This window comes from Amblyomma maculatum, chromosome 1, assembly GCF_055883805.1.
Source record: "Amblyomma maculatum isolate TAMU_Amacu chromosome 1, ASM5588380v1, whole genome shotgun sequence".
NCBI classification, from domain to species: Eukaryota; Metazoa; Arthropoda; class Arachnida; order Ixodida; family Ixodidae; genus Amblyomma; species Amblyomma maculatum.
The window spans coordinates 155,363,916-155,382,642 of NC_139344.1; the positions used below are offsets into that span (position 1 = coordinate 155,363,916).

At 46.4% G+C, this 18,727-nt stretch overlaps 1 long non-coding RNA gene across 1 annotated transcript; it reads left to right on the forward strand.

The window, feature by feature from the left end:
- The first annotated feature begins 1,121 nt into the window (after nucleotides 1-1,121).
- Nucleotides 1,122-18,371, forward strand: LOC146204689 (uncharacterized). Its single transcript, XR_014702874.1, has 4 exons — nucleotides 1,122-2,016; nucleotides 14,953-15,017; nucleotides 16,510-16,637; nucleotides 17,468-18,371. It is a non-coding gene; the product is annotated as an uncharacterized LOC146204689 (long non-coding RNA).
- The last annotated feature ends 356 nt before the right edge of the window (nucleotides 18,372-18,727 follow it).

Below are 18,727 nucleotides of genomic sequence, written 5' to 3' on the forward strand. Positions count from 1 at the left end.
GCTAATGTAAATCAGAAACAAAAGAGGACCAAGAACGTAACCTTGTGGAACTCCAGAACACACCTCTGTAAGGCTAGAGTTATAACCATTAGCAGAGACAAATTGTGAGCGATTAAGTAAAAAACATTCAATCCATTTCAATAAGTTACAGTCAATGTTCAAATTTGATAGTTTGTGAAGTAGTAGTTTGTGACAGACCTTGTCGAACGCTTTAGAAAAATCTAAGAATATGCAGTCAGCTAGTGATGAGATGTCTAGAATGTGATGCAGAGCATGTGTAAATGATATTAACTGTGTTTCACACGAGTAAGATTTCTGAAAACCATGTTGCGCTGATGTAAAAAACGAGTTCGATTCGAGGAAATTAACAAGGTTAGTGAATATTATATGTTCGAGCATTTTGCAACAGGTACTATAGTAAGGGATATTGGACGATAATTACTAGGGGATGCTTTACTGCCGGATTTGTAGACTGGAACCACTTTTCCGATTTTCCACTCATTAGGAAGTGTTGAATGATCAAGTGATTGCTGGAAAAGTTTTGATAACATTATAGAAGAATAAGCCGAAGTGTTTTTTAAGAACTTTGAATTAATACAGTCATATCCCGGAGCAGAGTGAAAACTGAGACCATCAATAAGCTTGTTGACACCTGGCATATCAATGGTTATTGGGGGCATGATAAAATAGTTTGAATAGTGTATTGTTGGCATACGTACATCAGATATGGTTGTAAAGTTGTCAGTAAATGCGCGGTTCAGAATCGTAGCACAAACGTCGGAAGGGAACGGGGTCACCTGATGGGTAAGTTAGGGCGATGCTATCATCAGTGGAAGGATTAATGACACGCCAGAATTTTTTCACACTTGTGGTTAGCATAGAGGGCAGTACACGAGAGTAAATTTTCATTTTATCTTCTTTGAGCGCATGCACGTACGTACCGTCTTTGCCAAAAGTAACGCTGCTCCGAAGGCTGCGGGAGCAAGCGCGTTGCCGTGTGGCGGCGTTGCGCTCGCTGTGGCTTATCGGTGCTCGTCAGCTCGAGGGTACAACAGCTGACGTAACTTCGCACCCTCACTCTCGCCCGTTGGATGATAAAAACTAGGCGCGTATGATGTGTGGGCTGCGGTTTCACGCGTGCGAAGCCTGGTTGTGCCCAGCGAGGGCGCTCAGTATAGCGACGGGGCTATTATCTCTTCTCGGCAACTGCGGAAAACAAAACAGCAGGTGATAGTAGACACGGTGAGCTGTTGTTCGTTTCTAGGACGAATATGTGCTAGATTTGCCAGACAATGCTGCTCTGGAACAAGGGTTCCGCGAACGAGAAAGCAGTCATGTGCATATAATAGCTAAATGTGAGGAAGCATTCCTTATCGTTTGTTACCTATACCAAAACTTGCCTACAAGCAAATGCAAGAATTTGTTAGAATCAAACATTGATCTTATTTATACACAGCCTCCCCAAGGGACTAGCACAATTTTCAAGCCTAAAAGAGAAATAAGGTGGCTTGGAAGGGTTCACAAGCTTTCCCATAACTTTGTACCGGAGTTACGGTCCGTAAAATTGCAGTACGCAAGGCACCTCGGAGAAAGCATGTTGAAATTTCAAGGTGCGTTATCATTCTTTATGTACAGGCGCATCAAACAGGCAGGAGAGCGCAATTCTGCTGGTGTGTTTCAGTAGCGGGTTGCAGAATACAAGCACGTATAATTATATAGCGAGAAACGCGACATCTGCTTCAGGGCAGTTGCCGAGGAGAGCGAATAGCCCCGTCGCTATACTGAGCGCCCTCGCTGGCATAACCAAGCTTCGCACACCTGAAACCGCAGCCCGCACATCATACGCGCCTAGTTTTTATCATCCAACGAGCGAGAATGAGGGTGCGAAGTTACGCCAGCTGTTGTACCCTCGGAGCTGACGAGCACCGATAAGCAACAGGGAGCGCAATGCCGCCACACGGCCGCGCACTTGCTCCGCCAGCCTTCGCAGCAGCCTGGTTACTTTTGGCAAAGACGGTACGTATGGGACGCAACTGTATATGAAGCCCATCGCTCGCTAGTTGGGGAAAGCTTCGCAATACGGTAGAGGCGTTTCTTTTTGTTAGACGCTTGTTGTGATTATTATACCAGGGAGCGTTTGAGTGATCGGTTACCGTGCGAAGGGGAATGAACTGTTCAGTTAGTTGGGTCACTATAGCTGTGAACACGCTCCAGTTAGTTTGCACACTACGGTTGTCAAAGTTATCAAGGAAAACACTGATAAAAGAAGATAGCTCGTAATTTATCGCCTCAAAGTTTGCTCTGTTGTAGCCACGTATAACGTTTTTCTTTTTAAGGTTATTCGTAGGAGATAGGTTAATGTCAAGGTGCAGCAGCAAGTGGTCGCTGATGCCCGGAAGGTATGTTATAAGTGATACTATGTCAGATCGATTTGTTAAGACTAAATCTAGTATATTCGCTGCGTTTGCTGTTATTCTAGTTGCTTGTGTGCACAATTGTACTAAAGAGAATGTTGTGCATACATCTATGAACTCGCGACCTTGAGAAGAGAACGGGGACATTGAAGGGGGGTCCGAGATCCATGTTATGTTCGGAAAATTAAAATCACCAAATAAGAAAAGCGGACATGAAGGAAAACGTGTAGTGACCATATTAATAGCATCATAAAGTTCTTCACTAAACGTAGGCAACGAGGAAGGTGGACGGTAGCAAACCCCTATCACTACTCGCTGGTGATTAAGGGGGATCGCGGACCAAACTATTTCCAGGTTAGTCTGGATGTGTATGCATGATGAAGGAATGTCAATGGAAATAGCTAGGAGCACTCCGCCGCCTCGCTGCGTGCCACGATCACACCGGAAAAATGAAAAATGTTCAGCGTTTAAAAAGATTTCACTGTCGTGAATATGCGCAGTGAACAATGTTTCTGTTAAGGCGATTATTTTAGAAGAACAAGTGTCGATAGCTGATGTTAGATAGTTATACTTGTTCAAAACGCTTCTGTTCAAAGCAGGCGTGGTAGCAACCCAGTGTCGGCGTCGGAGACTGGCATATCGGGTTCCACGAAGTGGCCGATAACCACGGCAGAAGGAATGCAAGCAGGGCCTGCATAGCAAAGTGGGAGCGATTCAGTGCCAGATTGCAAGTACTGTCGCCGTGTCCACTGTCGCCGTGTCCACTCATATTAGCTCTGTACGCGTTAAGTTTTCACTAAAAGCTTGGTAGCACAAGTGAACATGGACAATTCGGAACTCTGACTGGGAGCTTTGGAGTTCGGCTGCAGCCGCGGCAAATATAATGAGTGGCCACAGAAAAAAAAAAAAAGGACGCACTAGCAAATTAGTTCTCAGCGCGCTACGACACGCTAACAAGTAGACAAACGTAAAAAAGACAGGACGACGAACAGAGCGCTGTCTGTTCGTCGGGCTGCATGCGCCAGCAACATGCCGTTTATGGCTACGTTACTTGGAAGCTGTAGCTCATAAATAATAGGTGCGTTTGTGGATGTTCTGGCGCATCTCATATCATGCACTAAATATTTTCAATCACTGCTTTTGCTGGACAAATCCACAAGACCAAAGGAAACACTTCATTACAATTAAGGCAAAGAAATCATTTGCACAAAATGTCCACAAAAGCATAAATGATGCTTGTTATATACAAATGCAGACGTCAGAGCAACCGAACAACAAATTAATGGCTCTGCTTCGAAATCACTCTGTTAATAACTTCAAATGTTTATGGCGCTCATTTTGAAGAGCCTTGTCCTTTATTCAAAGAGTAAAAAAAAAAATGAATCTATAGTTAGCACCACAAACTGGAAATATTTTGCAGTAACCTCTTTACGATGAACATCGCGAATCCCACTTGGTGGAGTTTGTTAGACTACTGAGAAACTGCGCGAAATCATGCACACTGAAAGCATAAAACGTTTTCTTTTTTTAACAAACAATGTGAATGCGTCCCCTACTAACGCCGGCCAGCATAGTTTTATATATGCTACAGCCAGGAACAAACGTTTGGGGGCGAGGATTTGTGGGAAAAATTTATTTCTTCGTTGCCTCGCTAGTTTGTCTTCTGATAATTTTTTTTCCTCTGAATGGAGCGTGCCAGCCTGCATGTCCCCTCGTGACTCGACTCCACTAAAACCCCTTGATACTTTGAAAGTTACGCCAACGATTGAACTTTGCCGCCGCCGCGCTACCTCCTCGCCTCCTCCTCGCCCCTTGCGCGCCCCTTCGCTGAAGGCCGGCTCTCCGCCCGATTTCCTGAGCGACGATTGGTCTCCCTGCCGTTGCCATTGGAAACCGACGCGCGTCCAGCGTTTTCCTTGTGTTTTCTTTTTACTTCGCGCCATTTTTCCCCTAGTCTCGGCGAGCGAATATTGCGCGCTGTGCTTTTATTGCAGCGTGCAAGCTCTATGCCGTGCTGTTGCGCGTACAACTGCAGCAAGCGACCTGAAGATGGTTATGCGGTATTCATGATATCTCAAGGCAAGCGTGACGGCTTGCGCACAAGTCAATGGATTCACAAGATTAGTCGAAAGACGTTTATTCCTAGAAACAACAGAGTTGTTTGCGACGTCGAGTGCCTTTCTCACTCCCCGTAATAACGCGTCACCTGACGCTGCGTTTTTTATTCCTGCTTGCTGCTCAATATTTTTGCGGCGGCAGCATGTTCATTGTATAAAAATAAGGTTGTCCTCTGCAGCATGCTGAATATTCTGCGAGGCTCCAAGGCTCCATCATTTAACACGCTTCGACTTCTGTACAGTGAGAAACAGGGCGCTATAATCTGTTTTTTGCTGTCAGAAATAACTGGAAAATTACAGTCTCTCGATTGCATTTGTCGCGATTATGCTAGGATCCCTGGCCTCCTTCACTAAAAATCAAAATTCGGGCTTGTAGAGGAGCTAGCCTTTCCAGCTTTTACTTGTAGTGTGCGTCGGTTACTCGGGAGCATTGAATGCTGGCCCTGAAAAACTCTTTGGCAAGTAAACCCGAGGTATTGCGGGTAATCTTCACTAGTTAGGTCGTATGGCATTTTTTTTTTTTTTTTTCAATTCTTGAATGTGTCTTGTCATGCTTCGACGCACGCGTGGGTTAAAAAATATGCGTTCGTTTTATCAGGGATACGGCCAATGTGCAGGAGGTGTTCATATGATCACACACGCTTCACTTTGACCATGACTACAAGGCGTTGGCAGGTTACCTTCGCTTTGAAAGCTGGAGCTCTAAAAGCGCGATTCCGCGTATTCATTTATTGCGAGAAAAGTTATCCCATCGATGTCAAATCAGCCGGAATCATTGCATCAATTTTCTGTATTTACGAAACTTAAACAATCAATGATGATCATAGTTATTATGTAAAAATAGGGGAACATTTTGCGAGCAACAATTCTTAACACTGTAACATATTACTCATTTCAATTGTATGCAAGATTTTTTTTTTCACCTAGCCTGAGTAATTATCTCATCGCTCTATGTTCTAGCTACATTTCACTGAAGACCAGTTTGAGCCGCCAATATTACACGAACTCGAAAAAAAAAAACAGACCAAACGCAGTTCCATCAATTTTCTCTCACCGACCTGTCCTGAAGTAAAGGAAGCCTCCTCGACAGAGACATGAACCTCGCGCTGATAGTAGTCAGTTATTTCTGTGGCTTGCTCTTTTCCCACCTCCATTTATGAGAAAACAAGAAAGTATAAGAATTAAAAGTCAATGTATAGTTGTCTCGTCAGATATTATGAGATAATAGAGATATGACTGACAACGTAAGTCAATGAAAATTGAAGTATATCAATGGGTCATGGGACGGCATCAGATTAAATAGTGATGGTTATGAATAGTGATAGGTAATGATGGTGACTGTTACGGATAATAATAGTAAATTATAGTAATAGGCCCGGATAGTGAGGTGATAGTGTTCGTTGCGGATAGTGACAGTTACGATAGGTCTCTGGCATTAGTAGATATAGTGATAGATAGGATAGCGATAGTTAATGAATTGGCAGTTATATGCTTTCTCATTTCCGCACGTTGAAGACCTATGTGCACCTTGTAATTTTTTTATTTGATTGTTGCGTTCAATGAAATCAAGCTCTTTTACACAGCGCATGAGACCACAGCATGCTTGCCCCAGAACTTCAGTGTATCGGCAATAGGGCCCACCACTTCTCCCAGTGTACCCTGCTGTCTTTTAACCACCCGCGAAGTCAGTGAGGGGCCACGTACTTATAAAATTATATAATTCCGCCATCAGCATCATATCAAGACTGCCGTGGCAAACCTGTTCCTTGCCTCGAAGCAGCAAGGAACAGCTCAAAATTTGATTTTATACAAAATTAACTAATGAACGCAGATTATCGCGGATCGCTAACTAGCACAGTGCCATTACACTTGGCCTAAGCTTTCCAACGGTATACGGTTCGGTGTTGCAGCTAAAATTTAGATTTTAATTGCAATTTACTAACTATCCATTAATTTGGCCCAATAATTGATTGAAATACATGTACAATTAACCAATAATGCAATCTCATGGTTGATCACGTGACATATACTATGCTTAGAGAGATAGCTTGACAGTAGCGAAATAGACTAAGTCCTGCTTTAACCTTCTCTAATCTTGAAGCTCAAAGCACCAGCCTGGATCGTTTTCTGAAGTTTTACCGCGGTGACAGATTTCAAGCTCTAAAAAAAAACAAACACAAAGTCAGAGGCAGTACTAGATTAAGTGCACAAAGTAAAACCTTATCATGAGACTTAAAAAGTGTCTGTAGCACAGAACTCGCCTGAAAGCTTTGTTTATCAGTATTCCCCATTCAAACAGTTCTAAGAAGAAAGCAATCAATTCATGAACTTTACTATAGGCATTCTCAATGCTTTTCTCGCAATTTTTCAAAAATTTTGTGCACTCCTGGAGCGCAGACCTGGCCCAAAAGCTTGCGCTTCACTCACTGCTGCGGCCGGCCGGCGGGCGTCAGGGGGAAAAAGCGTGTCGTGCGCAGCGCTCGCCGCCGCCGCGCGAGGAGAATCGAGGAGGAAAGCGCGGCGTGGAGGAGAGTGGCAGCGCCCCTTGCGGCGCCGGGAAATTTCATCGCGGATCGCGCCTCCCTCTCACAAGGCGCGGATACGTCGCCCGTCACACTGCCCCCTTGTAGACACCATAAAGATAGGCCTGGATACCGTCATTAGGGCTATGGAACGAAAAATGGTAGGGGTAACATTAAGAGATAGAAAGCGTGCAGAGTGGGTCAGAGAAATAACTCAAGTTACCGACATTCTAGTAGAAACTAAGAAGAAGAAATGGACATGGGCAGGACATGTAGGGCGAAGAGAGGATAACCGATGGTCGCTGAGGGTAACAAACTGGATTCCAAGGGAAGGAAGGCGTAGCAGGGGGCGGCAGAAAGTTAGGTGGGCGGATGAGATTAAGAAGTTCGCAGGGGTCAAGTGGATGCAGCTAGCACAGAACCGGGTTAAGTGGAGAAATATGGGAGAGGCCTTCGCCCTGCAGTGGGTATAATCAGGCTGATGATGATGATGATGATGACCGTCATAAGACGCTGAGGGTCATGGTCAGAGGCGAAGGACGTAAGCTTTCTACCCTTAAGGTTGATTCGAACGCCTCCCCACATGATGTGGTGAGCGTTAAAGTCTCCTATGATGATCCAAGGGCCAGGTGTAATCGCCATCAAGTCGTTCAATCGTGTGGCGTCAAAACGAATTGATGGCGAAATACATGCAAAGCGTAAACGTGAGATTGCGCCTCTTTACTGTCAGGTAAGCGTACTGGTTATCGCTATTGCGAGAAACCGGAGGGAGTACATACGTGAGTTCACGTTGAGTGTAGACGATGACTTTGCTATTTTCCTGGTGCGTGGGAGATGTAAATACCTCGTAGCCTGACAGTCGCAAGAGTTTTGGTACATTCGATTCACAAATAACAAGGATGGCGATATGATTCACATTAACATATTGCCGAATATCTGCAATTCAGGACTGGAGCCCACGGGCATTCCATTGAAAAATAGAAGTGTCCTTGAGTTTTTCTCCAAATGGTAATTCTTGGGTAGCCATTGCGCCTGCTACTGTAGAACCGCGAGAACTGGTGTTAGCGCGTTCAGTACCTGTAGCGCATTCTGTGCTGCTGGCGTGCGCCAGCTGGATAGCAGACCGCGCATGGCATTATACATGAACGTGAGAATGGCAATGACCTATAGGTATCAGCCATGTCCTACATCCTGAGCTTTGTTTGGTTCGGTAGTACGTGCAAAACAATGGGTTCGCGGCAAGTTTCCTGGCTCAGTGAATTGGGAAGGTGTTGGTAGCGGTGGCAAATTAACGTCTGAGACAGCACGCCCGGCGCCAGTCGAGGTCCCTTGATTTAGTACAGCAGGTGTCGGATTAGGACATGAGGCAAGAGTGTTCGAGGCCTCGCTATCAAAAGTAACTGCTTTCTTAGACGGTCTTTGGCGACGCGAACGACGTCGTCGCACCTTAGCAGCGGCCTCTGTAGAGTGATCACGCATTATTTGCTTCAGCACTGCCCATTAGGTCTTTAGGCGGGGGCAGTCCTTACAGGAGGAATTATGAGGGCCACGACAGTTGGCGCACTTCAGGACAGTCGCGCGACAAATGTTGCCGCTATATACTTCAGAGCATCTAGGGCACACGATGAAATTTTTGAATCCACCACTCACCTGCCCGACCTTTATGCACTTCCGGCATTGAAATGACTTGGGCACGAAAGGTCGTATCGGGTGTCGAAAATGCCCAACCTTCACATGCGAGGATATGTAGACGCCCTTGAAAGTGAGCTTGGTTCATTTACATCTCCTGGGGCGCTGAACTTGCGGAGATGCTCTTTGGCGCTGGCTTGATTATTACAGGTAAATCGGCATCAGAGATGGCCACATCGACAGTGTGAATGACACCGGCTGTAGTGCCGCTGTCCTAGAGAATATGGGAGTGCATACTGATGTCGCCGAGTATGTTGATGGCGGTCAATCTCGCCAATATGCGTTCCGCTCCATGACATCAATGGTGATTATATTTTCGTCAGTGTTCACTCTGACATCTTCAATCATTCTAGGGCCGAGGCCTTCGAGGAACACATACGTGGCTTACTTATTGAATAGGTTGAAATTGTCTGCTGCATCTCTGGCACAAACGAGACGATGCGTGTCGGGGCACATTGCGTCGTGATGGCCGTGGACGAGCTTAACGATGACGAGTATTCTCTTCGCTTGGCTTTCTTGCTAAGTACCAGCACGAACCCATCGTTGTCGGTTGAAAAGTCATCAATAGCATCCGAGTACAGCACTGTTGCCTCGCTGCTTGCGTCACTCGCGTGGTAGAGGCGCTTCCTCTAGGCGGCCGCTGCCGACCCACCGGGTTCCAAAGGAGTCCCATGAGTCCCCACTTCCATCGCCGTGCGAAAGAGGGAGCAGCTCCTCCCAGGTAAAGCTATTTGAGCACAGAAATGCAGGGAATTGACGGACTTGTTTTGACGTACGCGCATATGAAATAAGTCAGTCGCCGAAACCAAGAAAAGATTAGGGTAATGATATTCACTGCGTAATATAGTTATGTCTTCGTCATAACGGGCCCCTCATATTCCCTCCATTGTACAGTTAATAGCTTTACGAGGTGGTCAGTTCGAAACCCACCGCCGGACACCCACCGGTAAAAATGGGTACAAGCGTCCCCCGGCCTGGTGCTCGGCTTTTACAGGGGTGTGCGTTTGGGAGAAGCTCCGTAAACCCCGCTGCGCGCCCCTCCTCCGCAGTGGGCCCAAACCCAGTTTCGAACCTCGCAGCCTGCAAAGGTGGTTCTGTTTGTCTTGCAAAGGTACTTGCAAAGTGGTTAGAGCGCCCGTCTCGGCTGCGGGAGGTGGTCAGTTCGAAACCCACCGCCGGACACCCACCGGTAAAAATGGGTACAAGCGTCCCCCGGCCTGGTGCTCGGCTTTTACAGGGGTGTGCGTTTGGGAGAAGCTCCGTAAACCCCGCTGCCTAGTGGTTAGAGCGCCCGTCTCGGCTGCGGGAGGTGGTCAGTTCGAAACCCACCGCCGGACACCCACCGGTAAAAATGGGTAGTTGCGCCGATGTGGCAGTGATTCGTTCCGCCATCGGACAACAATAAGTCCGCCTTGCGCGGCAACAGCCCATTATGTGGCCCTTTTTTTTTTTTTTGTTGCAGCCGGAGCCGACCTGCTCTGGACTGCGAGGATTTTCTGGTTTTTTTTTTTTTGTCACGCAGCCCGGGGTTTTGTTATTCGGCACGGCCTTTGCAGGCCATGGTTGTTCGAAACTAAGCCCCCGAAGGGGCACAGCAGGGTTAGCAGAGCCTCTTCCAAACGCACACCCCTAAAGGAGCCGGGCGCCGGGCCGGGGGACGCTTGTACCCAATTTTACCGGTGGGTGTCCGGCGGCGGGTTTCGAACTGACCACCTCCCGCAGCCGAGACGGGCTGCGAGGCTGCGAGGTTCGAAACTGGGTTTGGGCCCACTGCGGAGGAGGGGCGCGCAGCGGGGTTTACGGAGCTTCTCCCAAACGCACACCCCTGTAAAAGCCGAGCACCAGGCCGGGGGACGCTTGTACCCATTTTTACCGGTGGGTGTCCGGCGGTGGGTTTCGAACTGACCACCTCCCGCAGCCGAGACGGGCGCTCTAACCACTAGGCCACGGCAGTCTTAATTCCGCAGGCAGCTAAAAGGATTCTCGCACGGTTTCCTTTCACCGTTTGAGTACGCTTCACGTGGAGCTCATGGTGTTGCAGGAGGTTCGCTGACCACCACTATGGAAGAGGGTGGCTTTGGTGAACACTCACGATGTACACGACACAAATTCCTCGGCAGATAGAAGGGTGGACCTGTCGCCTTAGCTCAGTTGGCAGGGGACCGGACGTCATCCCATTGACGATACAGGTTGTCTGCTATTTTAATCAATCTTTCAGGCGTAAAAATGATTAAAATACCAGTTGCTAATAATCAAAACACACACACACACACACACACACACACACACACACACACACACACACACGCACGCACGCACGCACGCACGCACACGCGCGCGCACACACACACACACACACACACACACACACACACACACACACACACACACACACACACACACACACACACACACACACACACACACACACACACACACACACACAAGAGAAAAACTGTCCATGTCGAAGTTCAAGGGGACACGCACGCCGAAAAACGACATTTTTTTTTTTTTAACATTTGAGGCTTGAGATCTTTCACTTGTTCATTCCTCTTCAATTCTATATAAAATAAAAACCAGACCCAGAAATGATCGGGTATTGATAAAAGAAAAAAAAAAGCTCACTTGAAGCACTCCCGGCTGCTATTGCAACGGGCAGATCAGACCCTTTTCCAAGCGCACGATGCTTGAAATTACGGCGTTCCCCGCGATAACACTTGCGCAAGCCGGTAGGCCTATGCATATTCTTCAAAAGGCAGACTTAGCCGTACCACACTCCCAGGAATCAATAGTAATAACAAGACTTTCATCACCAGAACCGTGCTCTTTCACTCTCAACTTTCTCAACTTCCTATTTCTGGCCAAATGCGACCGGTGCATAACACATGTACTTATTTAGTCATATTGCCACGTGCCTAGCGCCGCGCGACAGCCGTGTTTGGTGCCGACGACGACGAAGCGGTGGTTGGCACGAGCGGCGCGCTGGTGCTGGACTCTGTGACTCTGTGTTCGGAACTACAAGCCGACCTTATTCTCGGGTCCTCGGCTACGTGTACTTTCACGGCTCCCTCTGACTTCAGTCGTGACAATATGAAAGCCAAATTTAGCACGCATAATCTTTATTCTCCATTAATAATCGCAACGGTCCGTGTTTTAATGCAATCAATAATATTTTTTACTCAAAAATGTTTTCAATATCCAAACACCAGCCACTGAAAACGACGCACCAGATATAAAATTGTATCAAGATAATGCATTGCGAAGGCAACAACATTAATTTGCCTAATTGTACACAGTGGAATGTTAGAGTTAAAAAATACAATTTGGCACTGTTCTATCATGCGTACTGCCATATTCAACAGCTGCAGAAGCATGCACTCTTTTTCGCTAATGCGTGGCATTTAGGACAGGAAAACTTCGCAGCACTAAAACACATTTGCAAAGATAAGTGGCACAGTTTTCTTTCACCTAGCAATAACATTTAAAACAAAAAGGAAGTATTCCACTAACATGTCCTCTTAAAGAACTTTGAACCATGAAATATGAATGACCGAACAGAAAATGGACTGAAATTCAAGGAAATAACTACGAGGGTTATCCAGAAAGTTATGTCCTTCGTTGTTGTGTTTTGTGCATTGTTTATTCATTGTTTTGATTTTCAATAAGGGTACAGCTGCACATCTGCCGGACCTGTAATAATTTTCAAAGCGATCGCGGTCAAGTCGTTCTTCTTTGCGGCTTTATGGGGAACAAGGGCATGCCTCCTTTGTAGCATAATTTTTCCTTCTGGTACAGCCGTGTTTTCGTGGGCAGAAGGGATGGTCCCGAAGGAGTGGAAGCACGCTGTCGTGGTTATGATACCCAAGCCCGGCAAGAAACTTCAGATAGAGAACCTGAGACCCATTCGCCTCACGTCGTGCCTTGGCAAATTGTACGAGAGAATCGTCACCAGGCGAATCCAACAATATCTAGAGGCCGAGGAGCAGTACCCGCACAGCATGTTCGGCTTCCGGGCGAACCTGTCAACGCAAGACGTCCTACTGCAGATCAAGGAAGAAATCATAGACACGGCACCCAGAACTGGCGAAAACATTATCATGGCCCTGGAGATCAAAGGGGCCTTCGACAATGTTAGCCACGAAGCCCGTCATGGAAGGCCTAAACAACGCCAATTGCGGAAGGAGGACTCACGACTACGTAAGATCCTTCCTATCAGAACGCACAGCGACAGGGGGGTTGGGAGGCCTGCGAAGCGACACCTTCACCACCCCACGAAAGGGCACGCCGCAAGGATCCGTAATCTCACCAGTGCTCTTCAACATTGCGATGATCGGACTGGCCAGAAAACTCAGCAAGATCGATGGCATTCAACACGCAATGTACGCCGACGACATTACCGTCTGGACGAATCGAGGCTCGCTAGGACAAAAGCAAGAGAGACTGCAGGAAGCAGCAACATGTGTAGAAGAGCACGTGAGAGAAAGGGGCCTAACCTGTGCCACGGAGAAGTCGGAACTTCTTAGGGTAGGGTCCAACCCCACCAAGGTGGACCTGACAGTAAGGTTAGAAGGCCAAAATATACCGGAAAGGGACATGATACGCATCCTAGGCATGTGGATCCAAGGAAGCAGAAGATGTACCCACACAATCAGTCTACTCAAGACGTCAACAGAACAAGTAAGCCGCATGATAAAGAGGGTATCGCAGAATAGAAGCGGGATGAAGGAAAGCGACACGATCAAGCTCGTCAAAAGCCTGATAGTCAGAAAAGTCACGTACTCGTTGCCATACCACCGCATGACCAAGAAAGACAAAGAACAGACGGAGGCGCTGCTAAGAATAGCGTACAAGACGGCACTCCACCTACCAAAAAACACATAAAATGAAAAGCTGCTACAAATGGGCCTAAACAACACATTCAAAGAACTAACGGACGCCCAGCTAAGTGCGCAAATAGTCAGGCTCCAACAGACAGTCACCGGCCGCAAGCTCCTAGAGAGATTAGGACACGACATAGAAGGGATCGTAGATAGAACAGCCACCATTCCAGACGAGGTCCGTCAAACACTGGATGTCAGCCCCCTGCCGAGAAACATGGATCCCAACGTCCACGCCGCTAGAAGGCAGGCCAGGGCAGACTATGTGCAGCGGAACCTAGCCACAATGGAAAATACAGTATACACAGACGCGGCCCTATACCCATGGGACCGCAGGACCAGAAAGTTCAGAGTCGCGGCAGCAGTGGTAGACCACATGGGGGAACCAATCAGCAGTGCGACGTTAAGAAACTGTACGGTAACGGAGGGGGAGGAGGCTGCCGTAGCTCTAGCGGCGGCCGAAGGTTACCGTAGGAACAAGTCTCTCATAATCCTAACAGACTCCAAAGCAGCATGCAGGAACTACACACGGGGCAAAATAAGCAAGGAAGCGCTGAGCATCCTCCTCGAAGCAAGGCTTCCAAATAAGACCTTAAGACACAGGATTTTCTGGATACCGGCACACACCGGGATAGAGGGTAACTCGAGGGTAGACAGCCTAGTTCGCGAGATCACGAACCGAGCAGGGCAGTCAGAAGCCCTGGAGGACCCCATAACGGTGGAACCAACGTATACAGAAATACTAAACTGCCACAGAGGGCGGAGGTTCAAATACCCACCACCCCACAGATCATTAACACAGCACGAGGCGGTCTGCTGGCGGAGACTGCAAGCAGGGACATTCCACAATCTATACATACTACACAAGATGTTCCCTACACAATACAGGAACACATGTCCGTGGTGCGGGGCAACCCCCACACTATACCACATCACATGGGAATGCGAACGAAACAGAGCCTTCCACAAACTAAATAACCCGAGTGCGGAACAATGGGAGGGTCTGCTGACCAGCAGCGAGCTCACGGCCCAAAGGGCACTGGTGGGGCACGCCTGCGAAGCAGCAAGACTCAGCGGTGCCCTGGAATAGGGGCGCCGACCTTGTGAAGAGGCCGAAGATATGAAAACATCGGCCCGCCGCTAAAACCAGAAACTTTTTAGAGCAATAAATGTTTTCTCTCTCTCTCTCTCGTGATGTGAGTGACGTTTTCGTCGTTAAGAAACCTTAATCGGTAAAGCGCAACGATGAAAATCACATGGGGCCGAAGGGGAAGTGCGGTGAAACCACATTTGGCAACTACTTTTATTTTTCTTTTTTTTTTTTTTTTTTCAGGCTGTTATGAGGACGGGGGTTGGCACCTGTTGGCTCCGTGAAGGAAACAAGGTTGTAAAAAGAAGGTGTGTATATCCTCGCTCATGGATGATTGAAATCGAAGCAATCTGAACCATTTTGCATTATACAAGTCGGACCGATATACGGCTGTAACACTTGTGAGTTGCGTACATTTGAGAAAAAAAAAATGACTGGAATTCGTTTTTTGGATGCCCTTCTTAGAAAGCCCCCGAAAGAGGCTGGTGCTTCCCTTCACACAGCCCAACCGTGAAGTTGCCAATTATCCGAAATAAAGCCCCTACAGTGTTCGCTGGCGCTTTTGCCTGGTTGATAGAAAACGCTTCGTGACACGCTGGCTGATACAGGAGGCGTTGCAGTAGCTAATTGAGCTTGAGGTGGTGGATAAACAAGCCTTCCTCTCCGGCGCCGGACATAAGTAACATTTTCGAAAATTTTCAATGAAAAAAACCAGAGAAAAAACGAAAATTTGAAAACATCAGTTATTTATATTAATAAATATGTGTAGCTTCGTTCAAACCGCACTCTTGTTTTCTCTTCTAGCGGCGCGTTCGCTGGTTGCGCCATTTTTAATTGATTATAAAAAGATATAAGTGACAATTTCATGCTTCCAGAAGTTTGCTGTAATATGTGTTGCGGTCTCTATTCCCGTGTGTAAGATAAACTCGCGAAATTGTTGTATGTGTCCCTACCAACAGCAGCAATAGGTTCAAGGTGCATAGACTAGAGAAGCTGGTGTTTGTAAGCTCTTAGAGCATGAAGTCTCCAGTTTGATGAGCAGCGACAGAAATACAGCAGCAGATATTCGAAGCAGTGCAAGTGAACAAAGTTCTGTTCTTGTCTTGGTGTCTATTTTTCTCGTTCCCTTTATTTTACCTGATAATTTTTTTTTTCAGCTGTGATAAGTTTCTTCTAAGGAATTGCTAGGCGCACTTCAATCAATTTCATTTTTTTGCAGTCGAGAGTGTGCCAATACGGGTCTTCCCGTGTTTTCTTGTTTTCTTCTTGTCATATTGCTTGTTTTAGTCAATTTATATTTATGTTCAAAAACTGTTTTTATATTCCAGTGAGTTCTCCTGTAGCGCTGAAGTTCTACCACATTTTTTTCTTGCATCAAACATGTGTTACCAAATGTACTGAAGTATTGCTGTATTGTCTACCTGTTTATTTACCTACGCTTACTTGCAACAATTTTTTTCATTGTATTTGAATGTGTAATTTAGAGTTAAGCCTCTAAATCAATTGTGAAAAAATTCAGTATATGACGAATGTCAAGATTTTCGAACTATATTTTATTTCTTCGATACCAAGCCTTCTTTATTTGGTCATGTGTGAAAGCTTGATAATTAAAAATGTATATCTTTTGTTTCCAGTACGCCATGGTACAAAAATTGCTGGTTCTTTTTTGCTTGTGTGTTTCTCAGTTTCGCAGTGAACTGTCAGTTGTGTTCAGTTTCCTGTAACTTTGCTTAAACAGCTTAAAGTTAATCGCCCGCCGCGTTGCTGCAGTGGTTAGGGCCCTCGACTTCTATGTTCCAGGAGGCGCAATCTAATTCCGCCCGCAGCAGCAGCTTTTCGATGAGGGAAAAAAAGAAAGCCACTCCGTAATGAAACCCTGGTGGTCGAAATTTCTGGAGCCCTGCACTGCGATGTCTCTCATAGCCTGAGTAAGTTTGGGACGCTGAAATCTATAAACTGCAGCCCAAAAATAGAATATTTTATTGAATAAATGAGACGGCAAGTAGTATCGGCGATGTTTTTGCGTTCGCTTTTTCCTAGATTTTTCGGACCTGTTCATATCGATTTTCTTTTTCTACTTTTGGTTCATTTTGTAATTATTCAAATGTTATCAGTGCAACCCTATCTGACCTAAGGAAATTTGCAGCAAGTATTGGTTTTCAAGCCTACCTTTCTACTTTTTCCTGTCTAACTCATCAAAAATTCTTTGCAGTTCATGCTCTGAGTTACTTAGCAAGGCAATGTCATCAGAGAATCGCAGATTAGTGATGTTTTATCCATCAATAACTGCTCCCATTCCAAGTCTCTGAATACTTCCTCAAAGCAAGCTGTGAATAGTACTGAGGAGATCGTGCCTTCTTGCCTAACAGCTTTCTTTATATGAATTTGGTTACGTTCTTATGCGTAATTATAATTGCTGTGAAGCCACTACAGATATATTCCAATACTTTTCCATTCGGCTCCTCTCCACCCTGATTTCGCAGTGCCTGCATTGAGTGACGAGAATTCTACTGAGTCAAACGTTTTTTGGCAAAAAATAAATGCTATATACAAGGGCTGGTTATATTCCCAGCATTTTTCAACCACGTGGGTAATGGTATGGATATGATCGATAGCAGAGTAGCCTTTCCGAAACTTGCTTGATCTTTTGCTTGATAAAAAACTAAGGTTGTCCTGACTGTGTTACCGATTACCTAAGTAAACTGCTTATACGTAACAGATAGTAACCTTTGTGGTGTTACGTTTCTCCACCGACAAGCGGGCCAGCTGACGCGGCAACCGCATAGCAACAGGCAGAACCGCGCCGTTCATCGGCCGCTCAACGCTTCCTCCCGCGGGCAAGTCTCCACGTGATCCTGCCACGCGCCAAATATGTGTGTGTGCGTGTGTGTGCAAACGCCGGCCAAGCCTGGAGCTCGAAGGAGAGTGCGTCGCCCTCGCCCGTCTGCAGGAGGTGGAGGAGATGCGGTCGGACCTAAAACCCCTCAATATACTAAAAGTAGCGCCAACATGTGAAGTTTGCCGCCCGCCTCCTCTCCGGCGCTCTCCTTCGTCGTTCGACCCTCTCATTGGCCGAGCGCCGTCACGTGCTTGCGCGCGCTTTTTTTTTTTTGCACGTTTCCTCCTTTCCAGCGGTGCTGGCGGCGCGCGCGCGGCACATATCGCCATATGTTTTGCTGCGGTTCGCACCTCTTTGTCGCTGCTCTTTGAAGTCCTTTGTTTCAAATGCCGGCTTGCTGCGCATTCGGGTGCTGCACAACTGAGCGTGATCGCAAGAGGTTATTTAGAATACCGTCCGGGAATCGAAATGCTGCTCGGAGGAAGGTCTGGCTTCATTAAGTTGTTTTATTAAGTTGTATCCTACTGTATATGTGTTGGCAATATTTTTTATCCTATGTTCTACAGGTATGCCTCTTCCGTATTATTTCATGCTGTACAGAGCATGTTTTAATCTTATTTATGCCGTGTCTAGTTTGTTTCATCTTGAACAAGTCTGTATAAATGTATACTTATAGTATTTTATGGGTCCTGCTTTTTGTTTTCCACCATATATTTACACAAAGTAAAGCAATATGGTTTTTGCTCTTAATTGATGTTTCATACCTCTTTTATTTTATTTTTTACATATTCTTTTATGCACTGAGGCAATAAACAACGTTATTAAACTATCACGCTTCTCAAGTTTACTGGTAGCTCACAAGTCAGTCAAAGTTGCAAAGAAACCACGCGGACTGCTGCTAAATTGTTCTCCTCCGCCGGCTAGTTAATTTTTTTTTTTTCAAGCATGTTGCGCTCTTTAGCCGGCGGCTGATAGAAGCACGGAGGTGAAGGCGAGTTCAACCAACGCAGACATCGCGTACGAATGGTGTCACACACTGACAGTTCAAAACGGAATCGTTTTAGCGCAAAATATAAAAAAAAAACTGCTACCACGCTTCTCAAGTTTAACGGTAGTTTACAATTCAGTCAAACCTGCAAAGAAACCACACAGATTGCAGCTTCCGCCGCCTACTTAAAT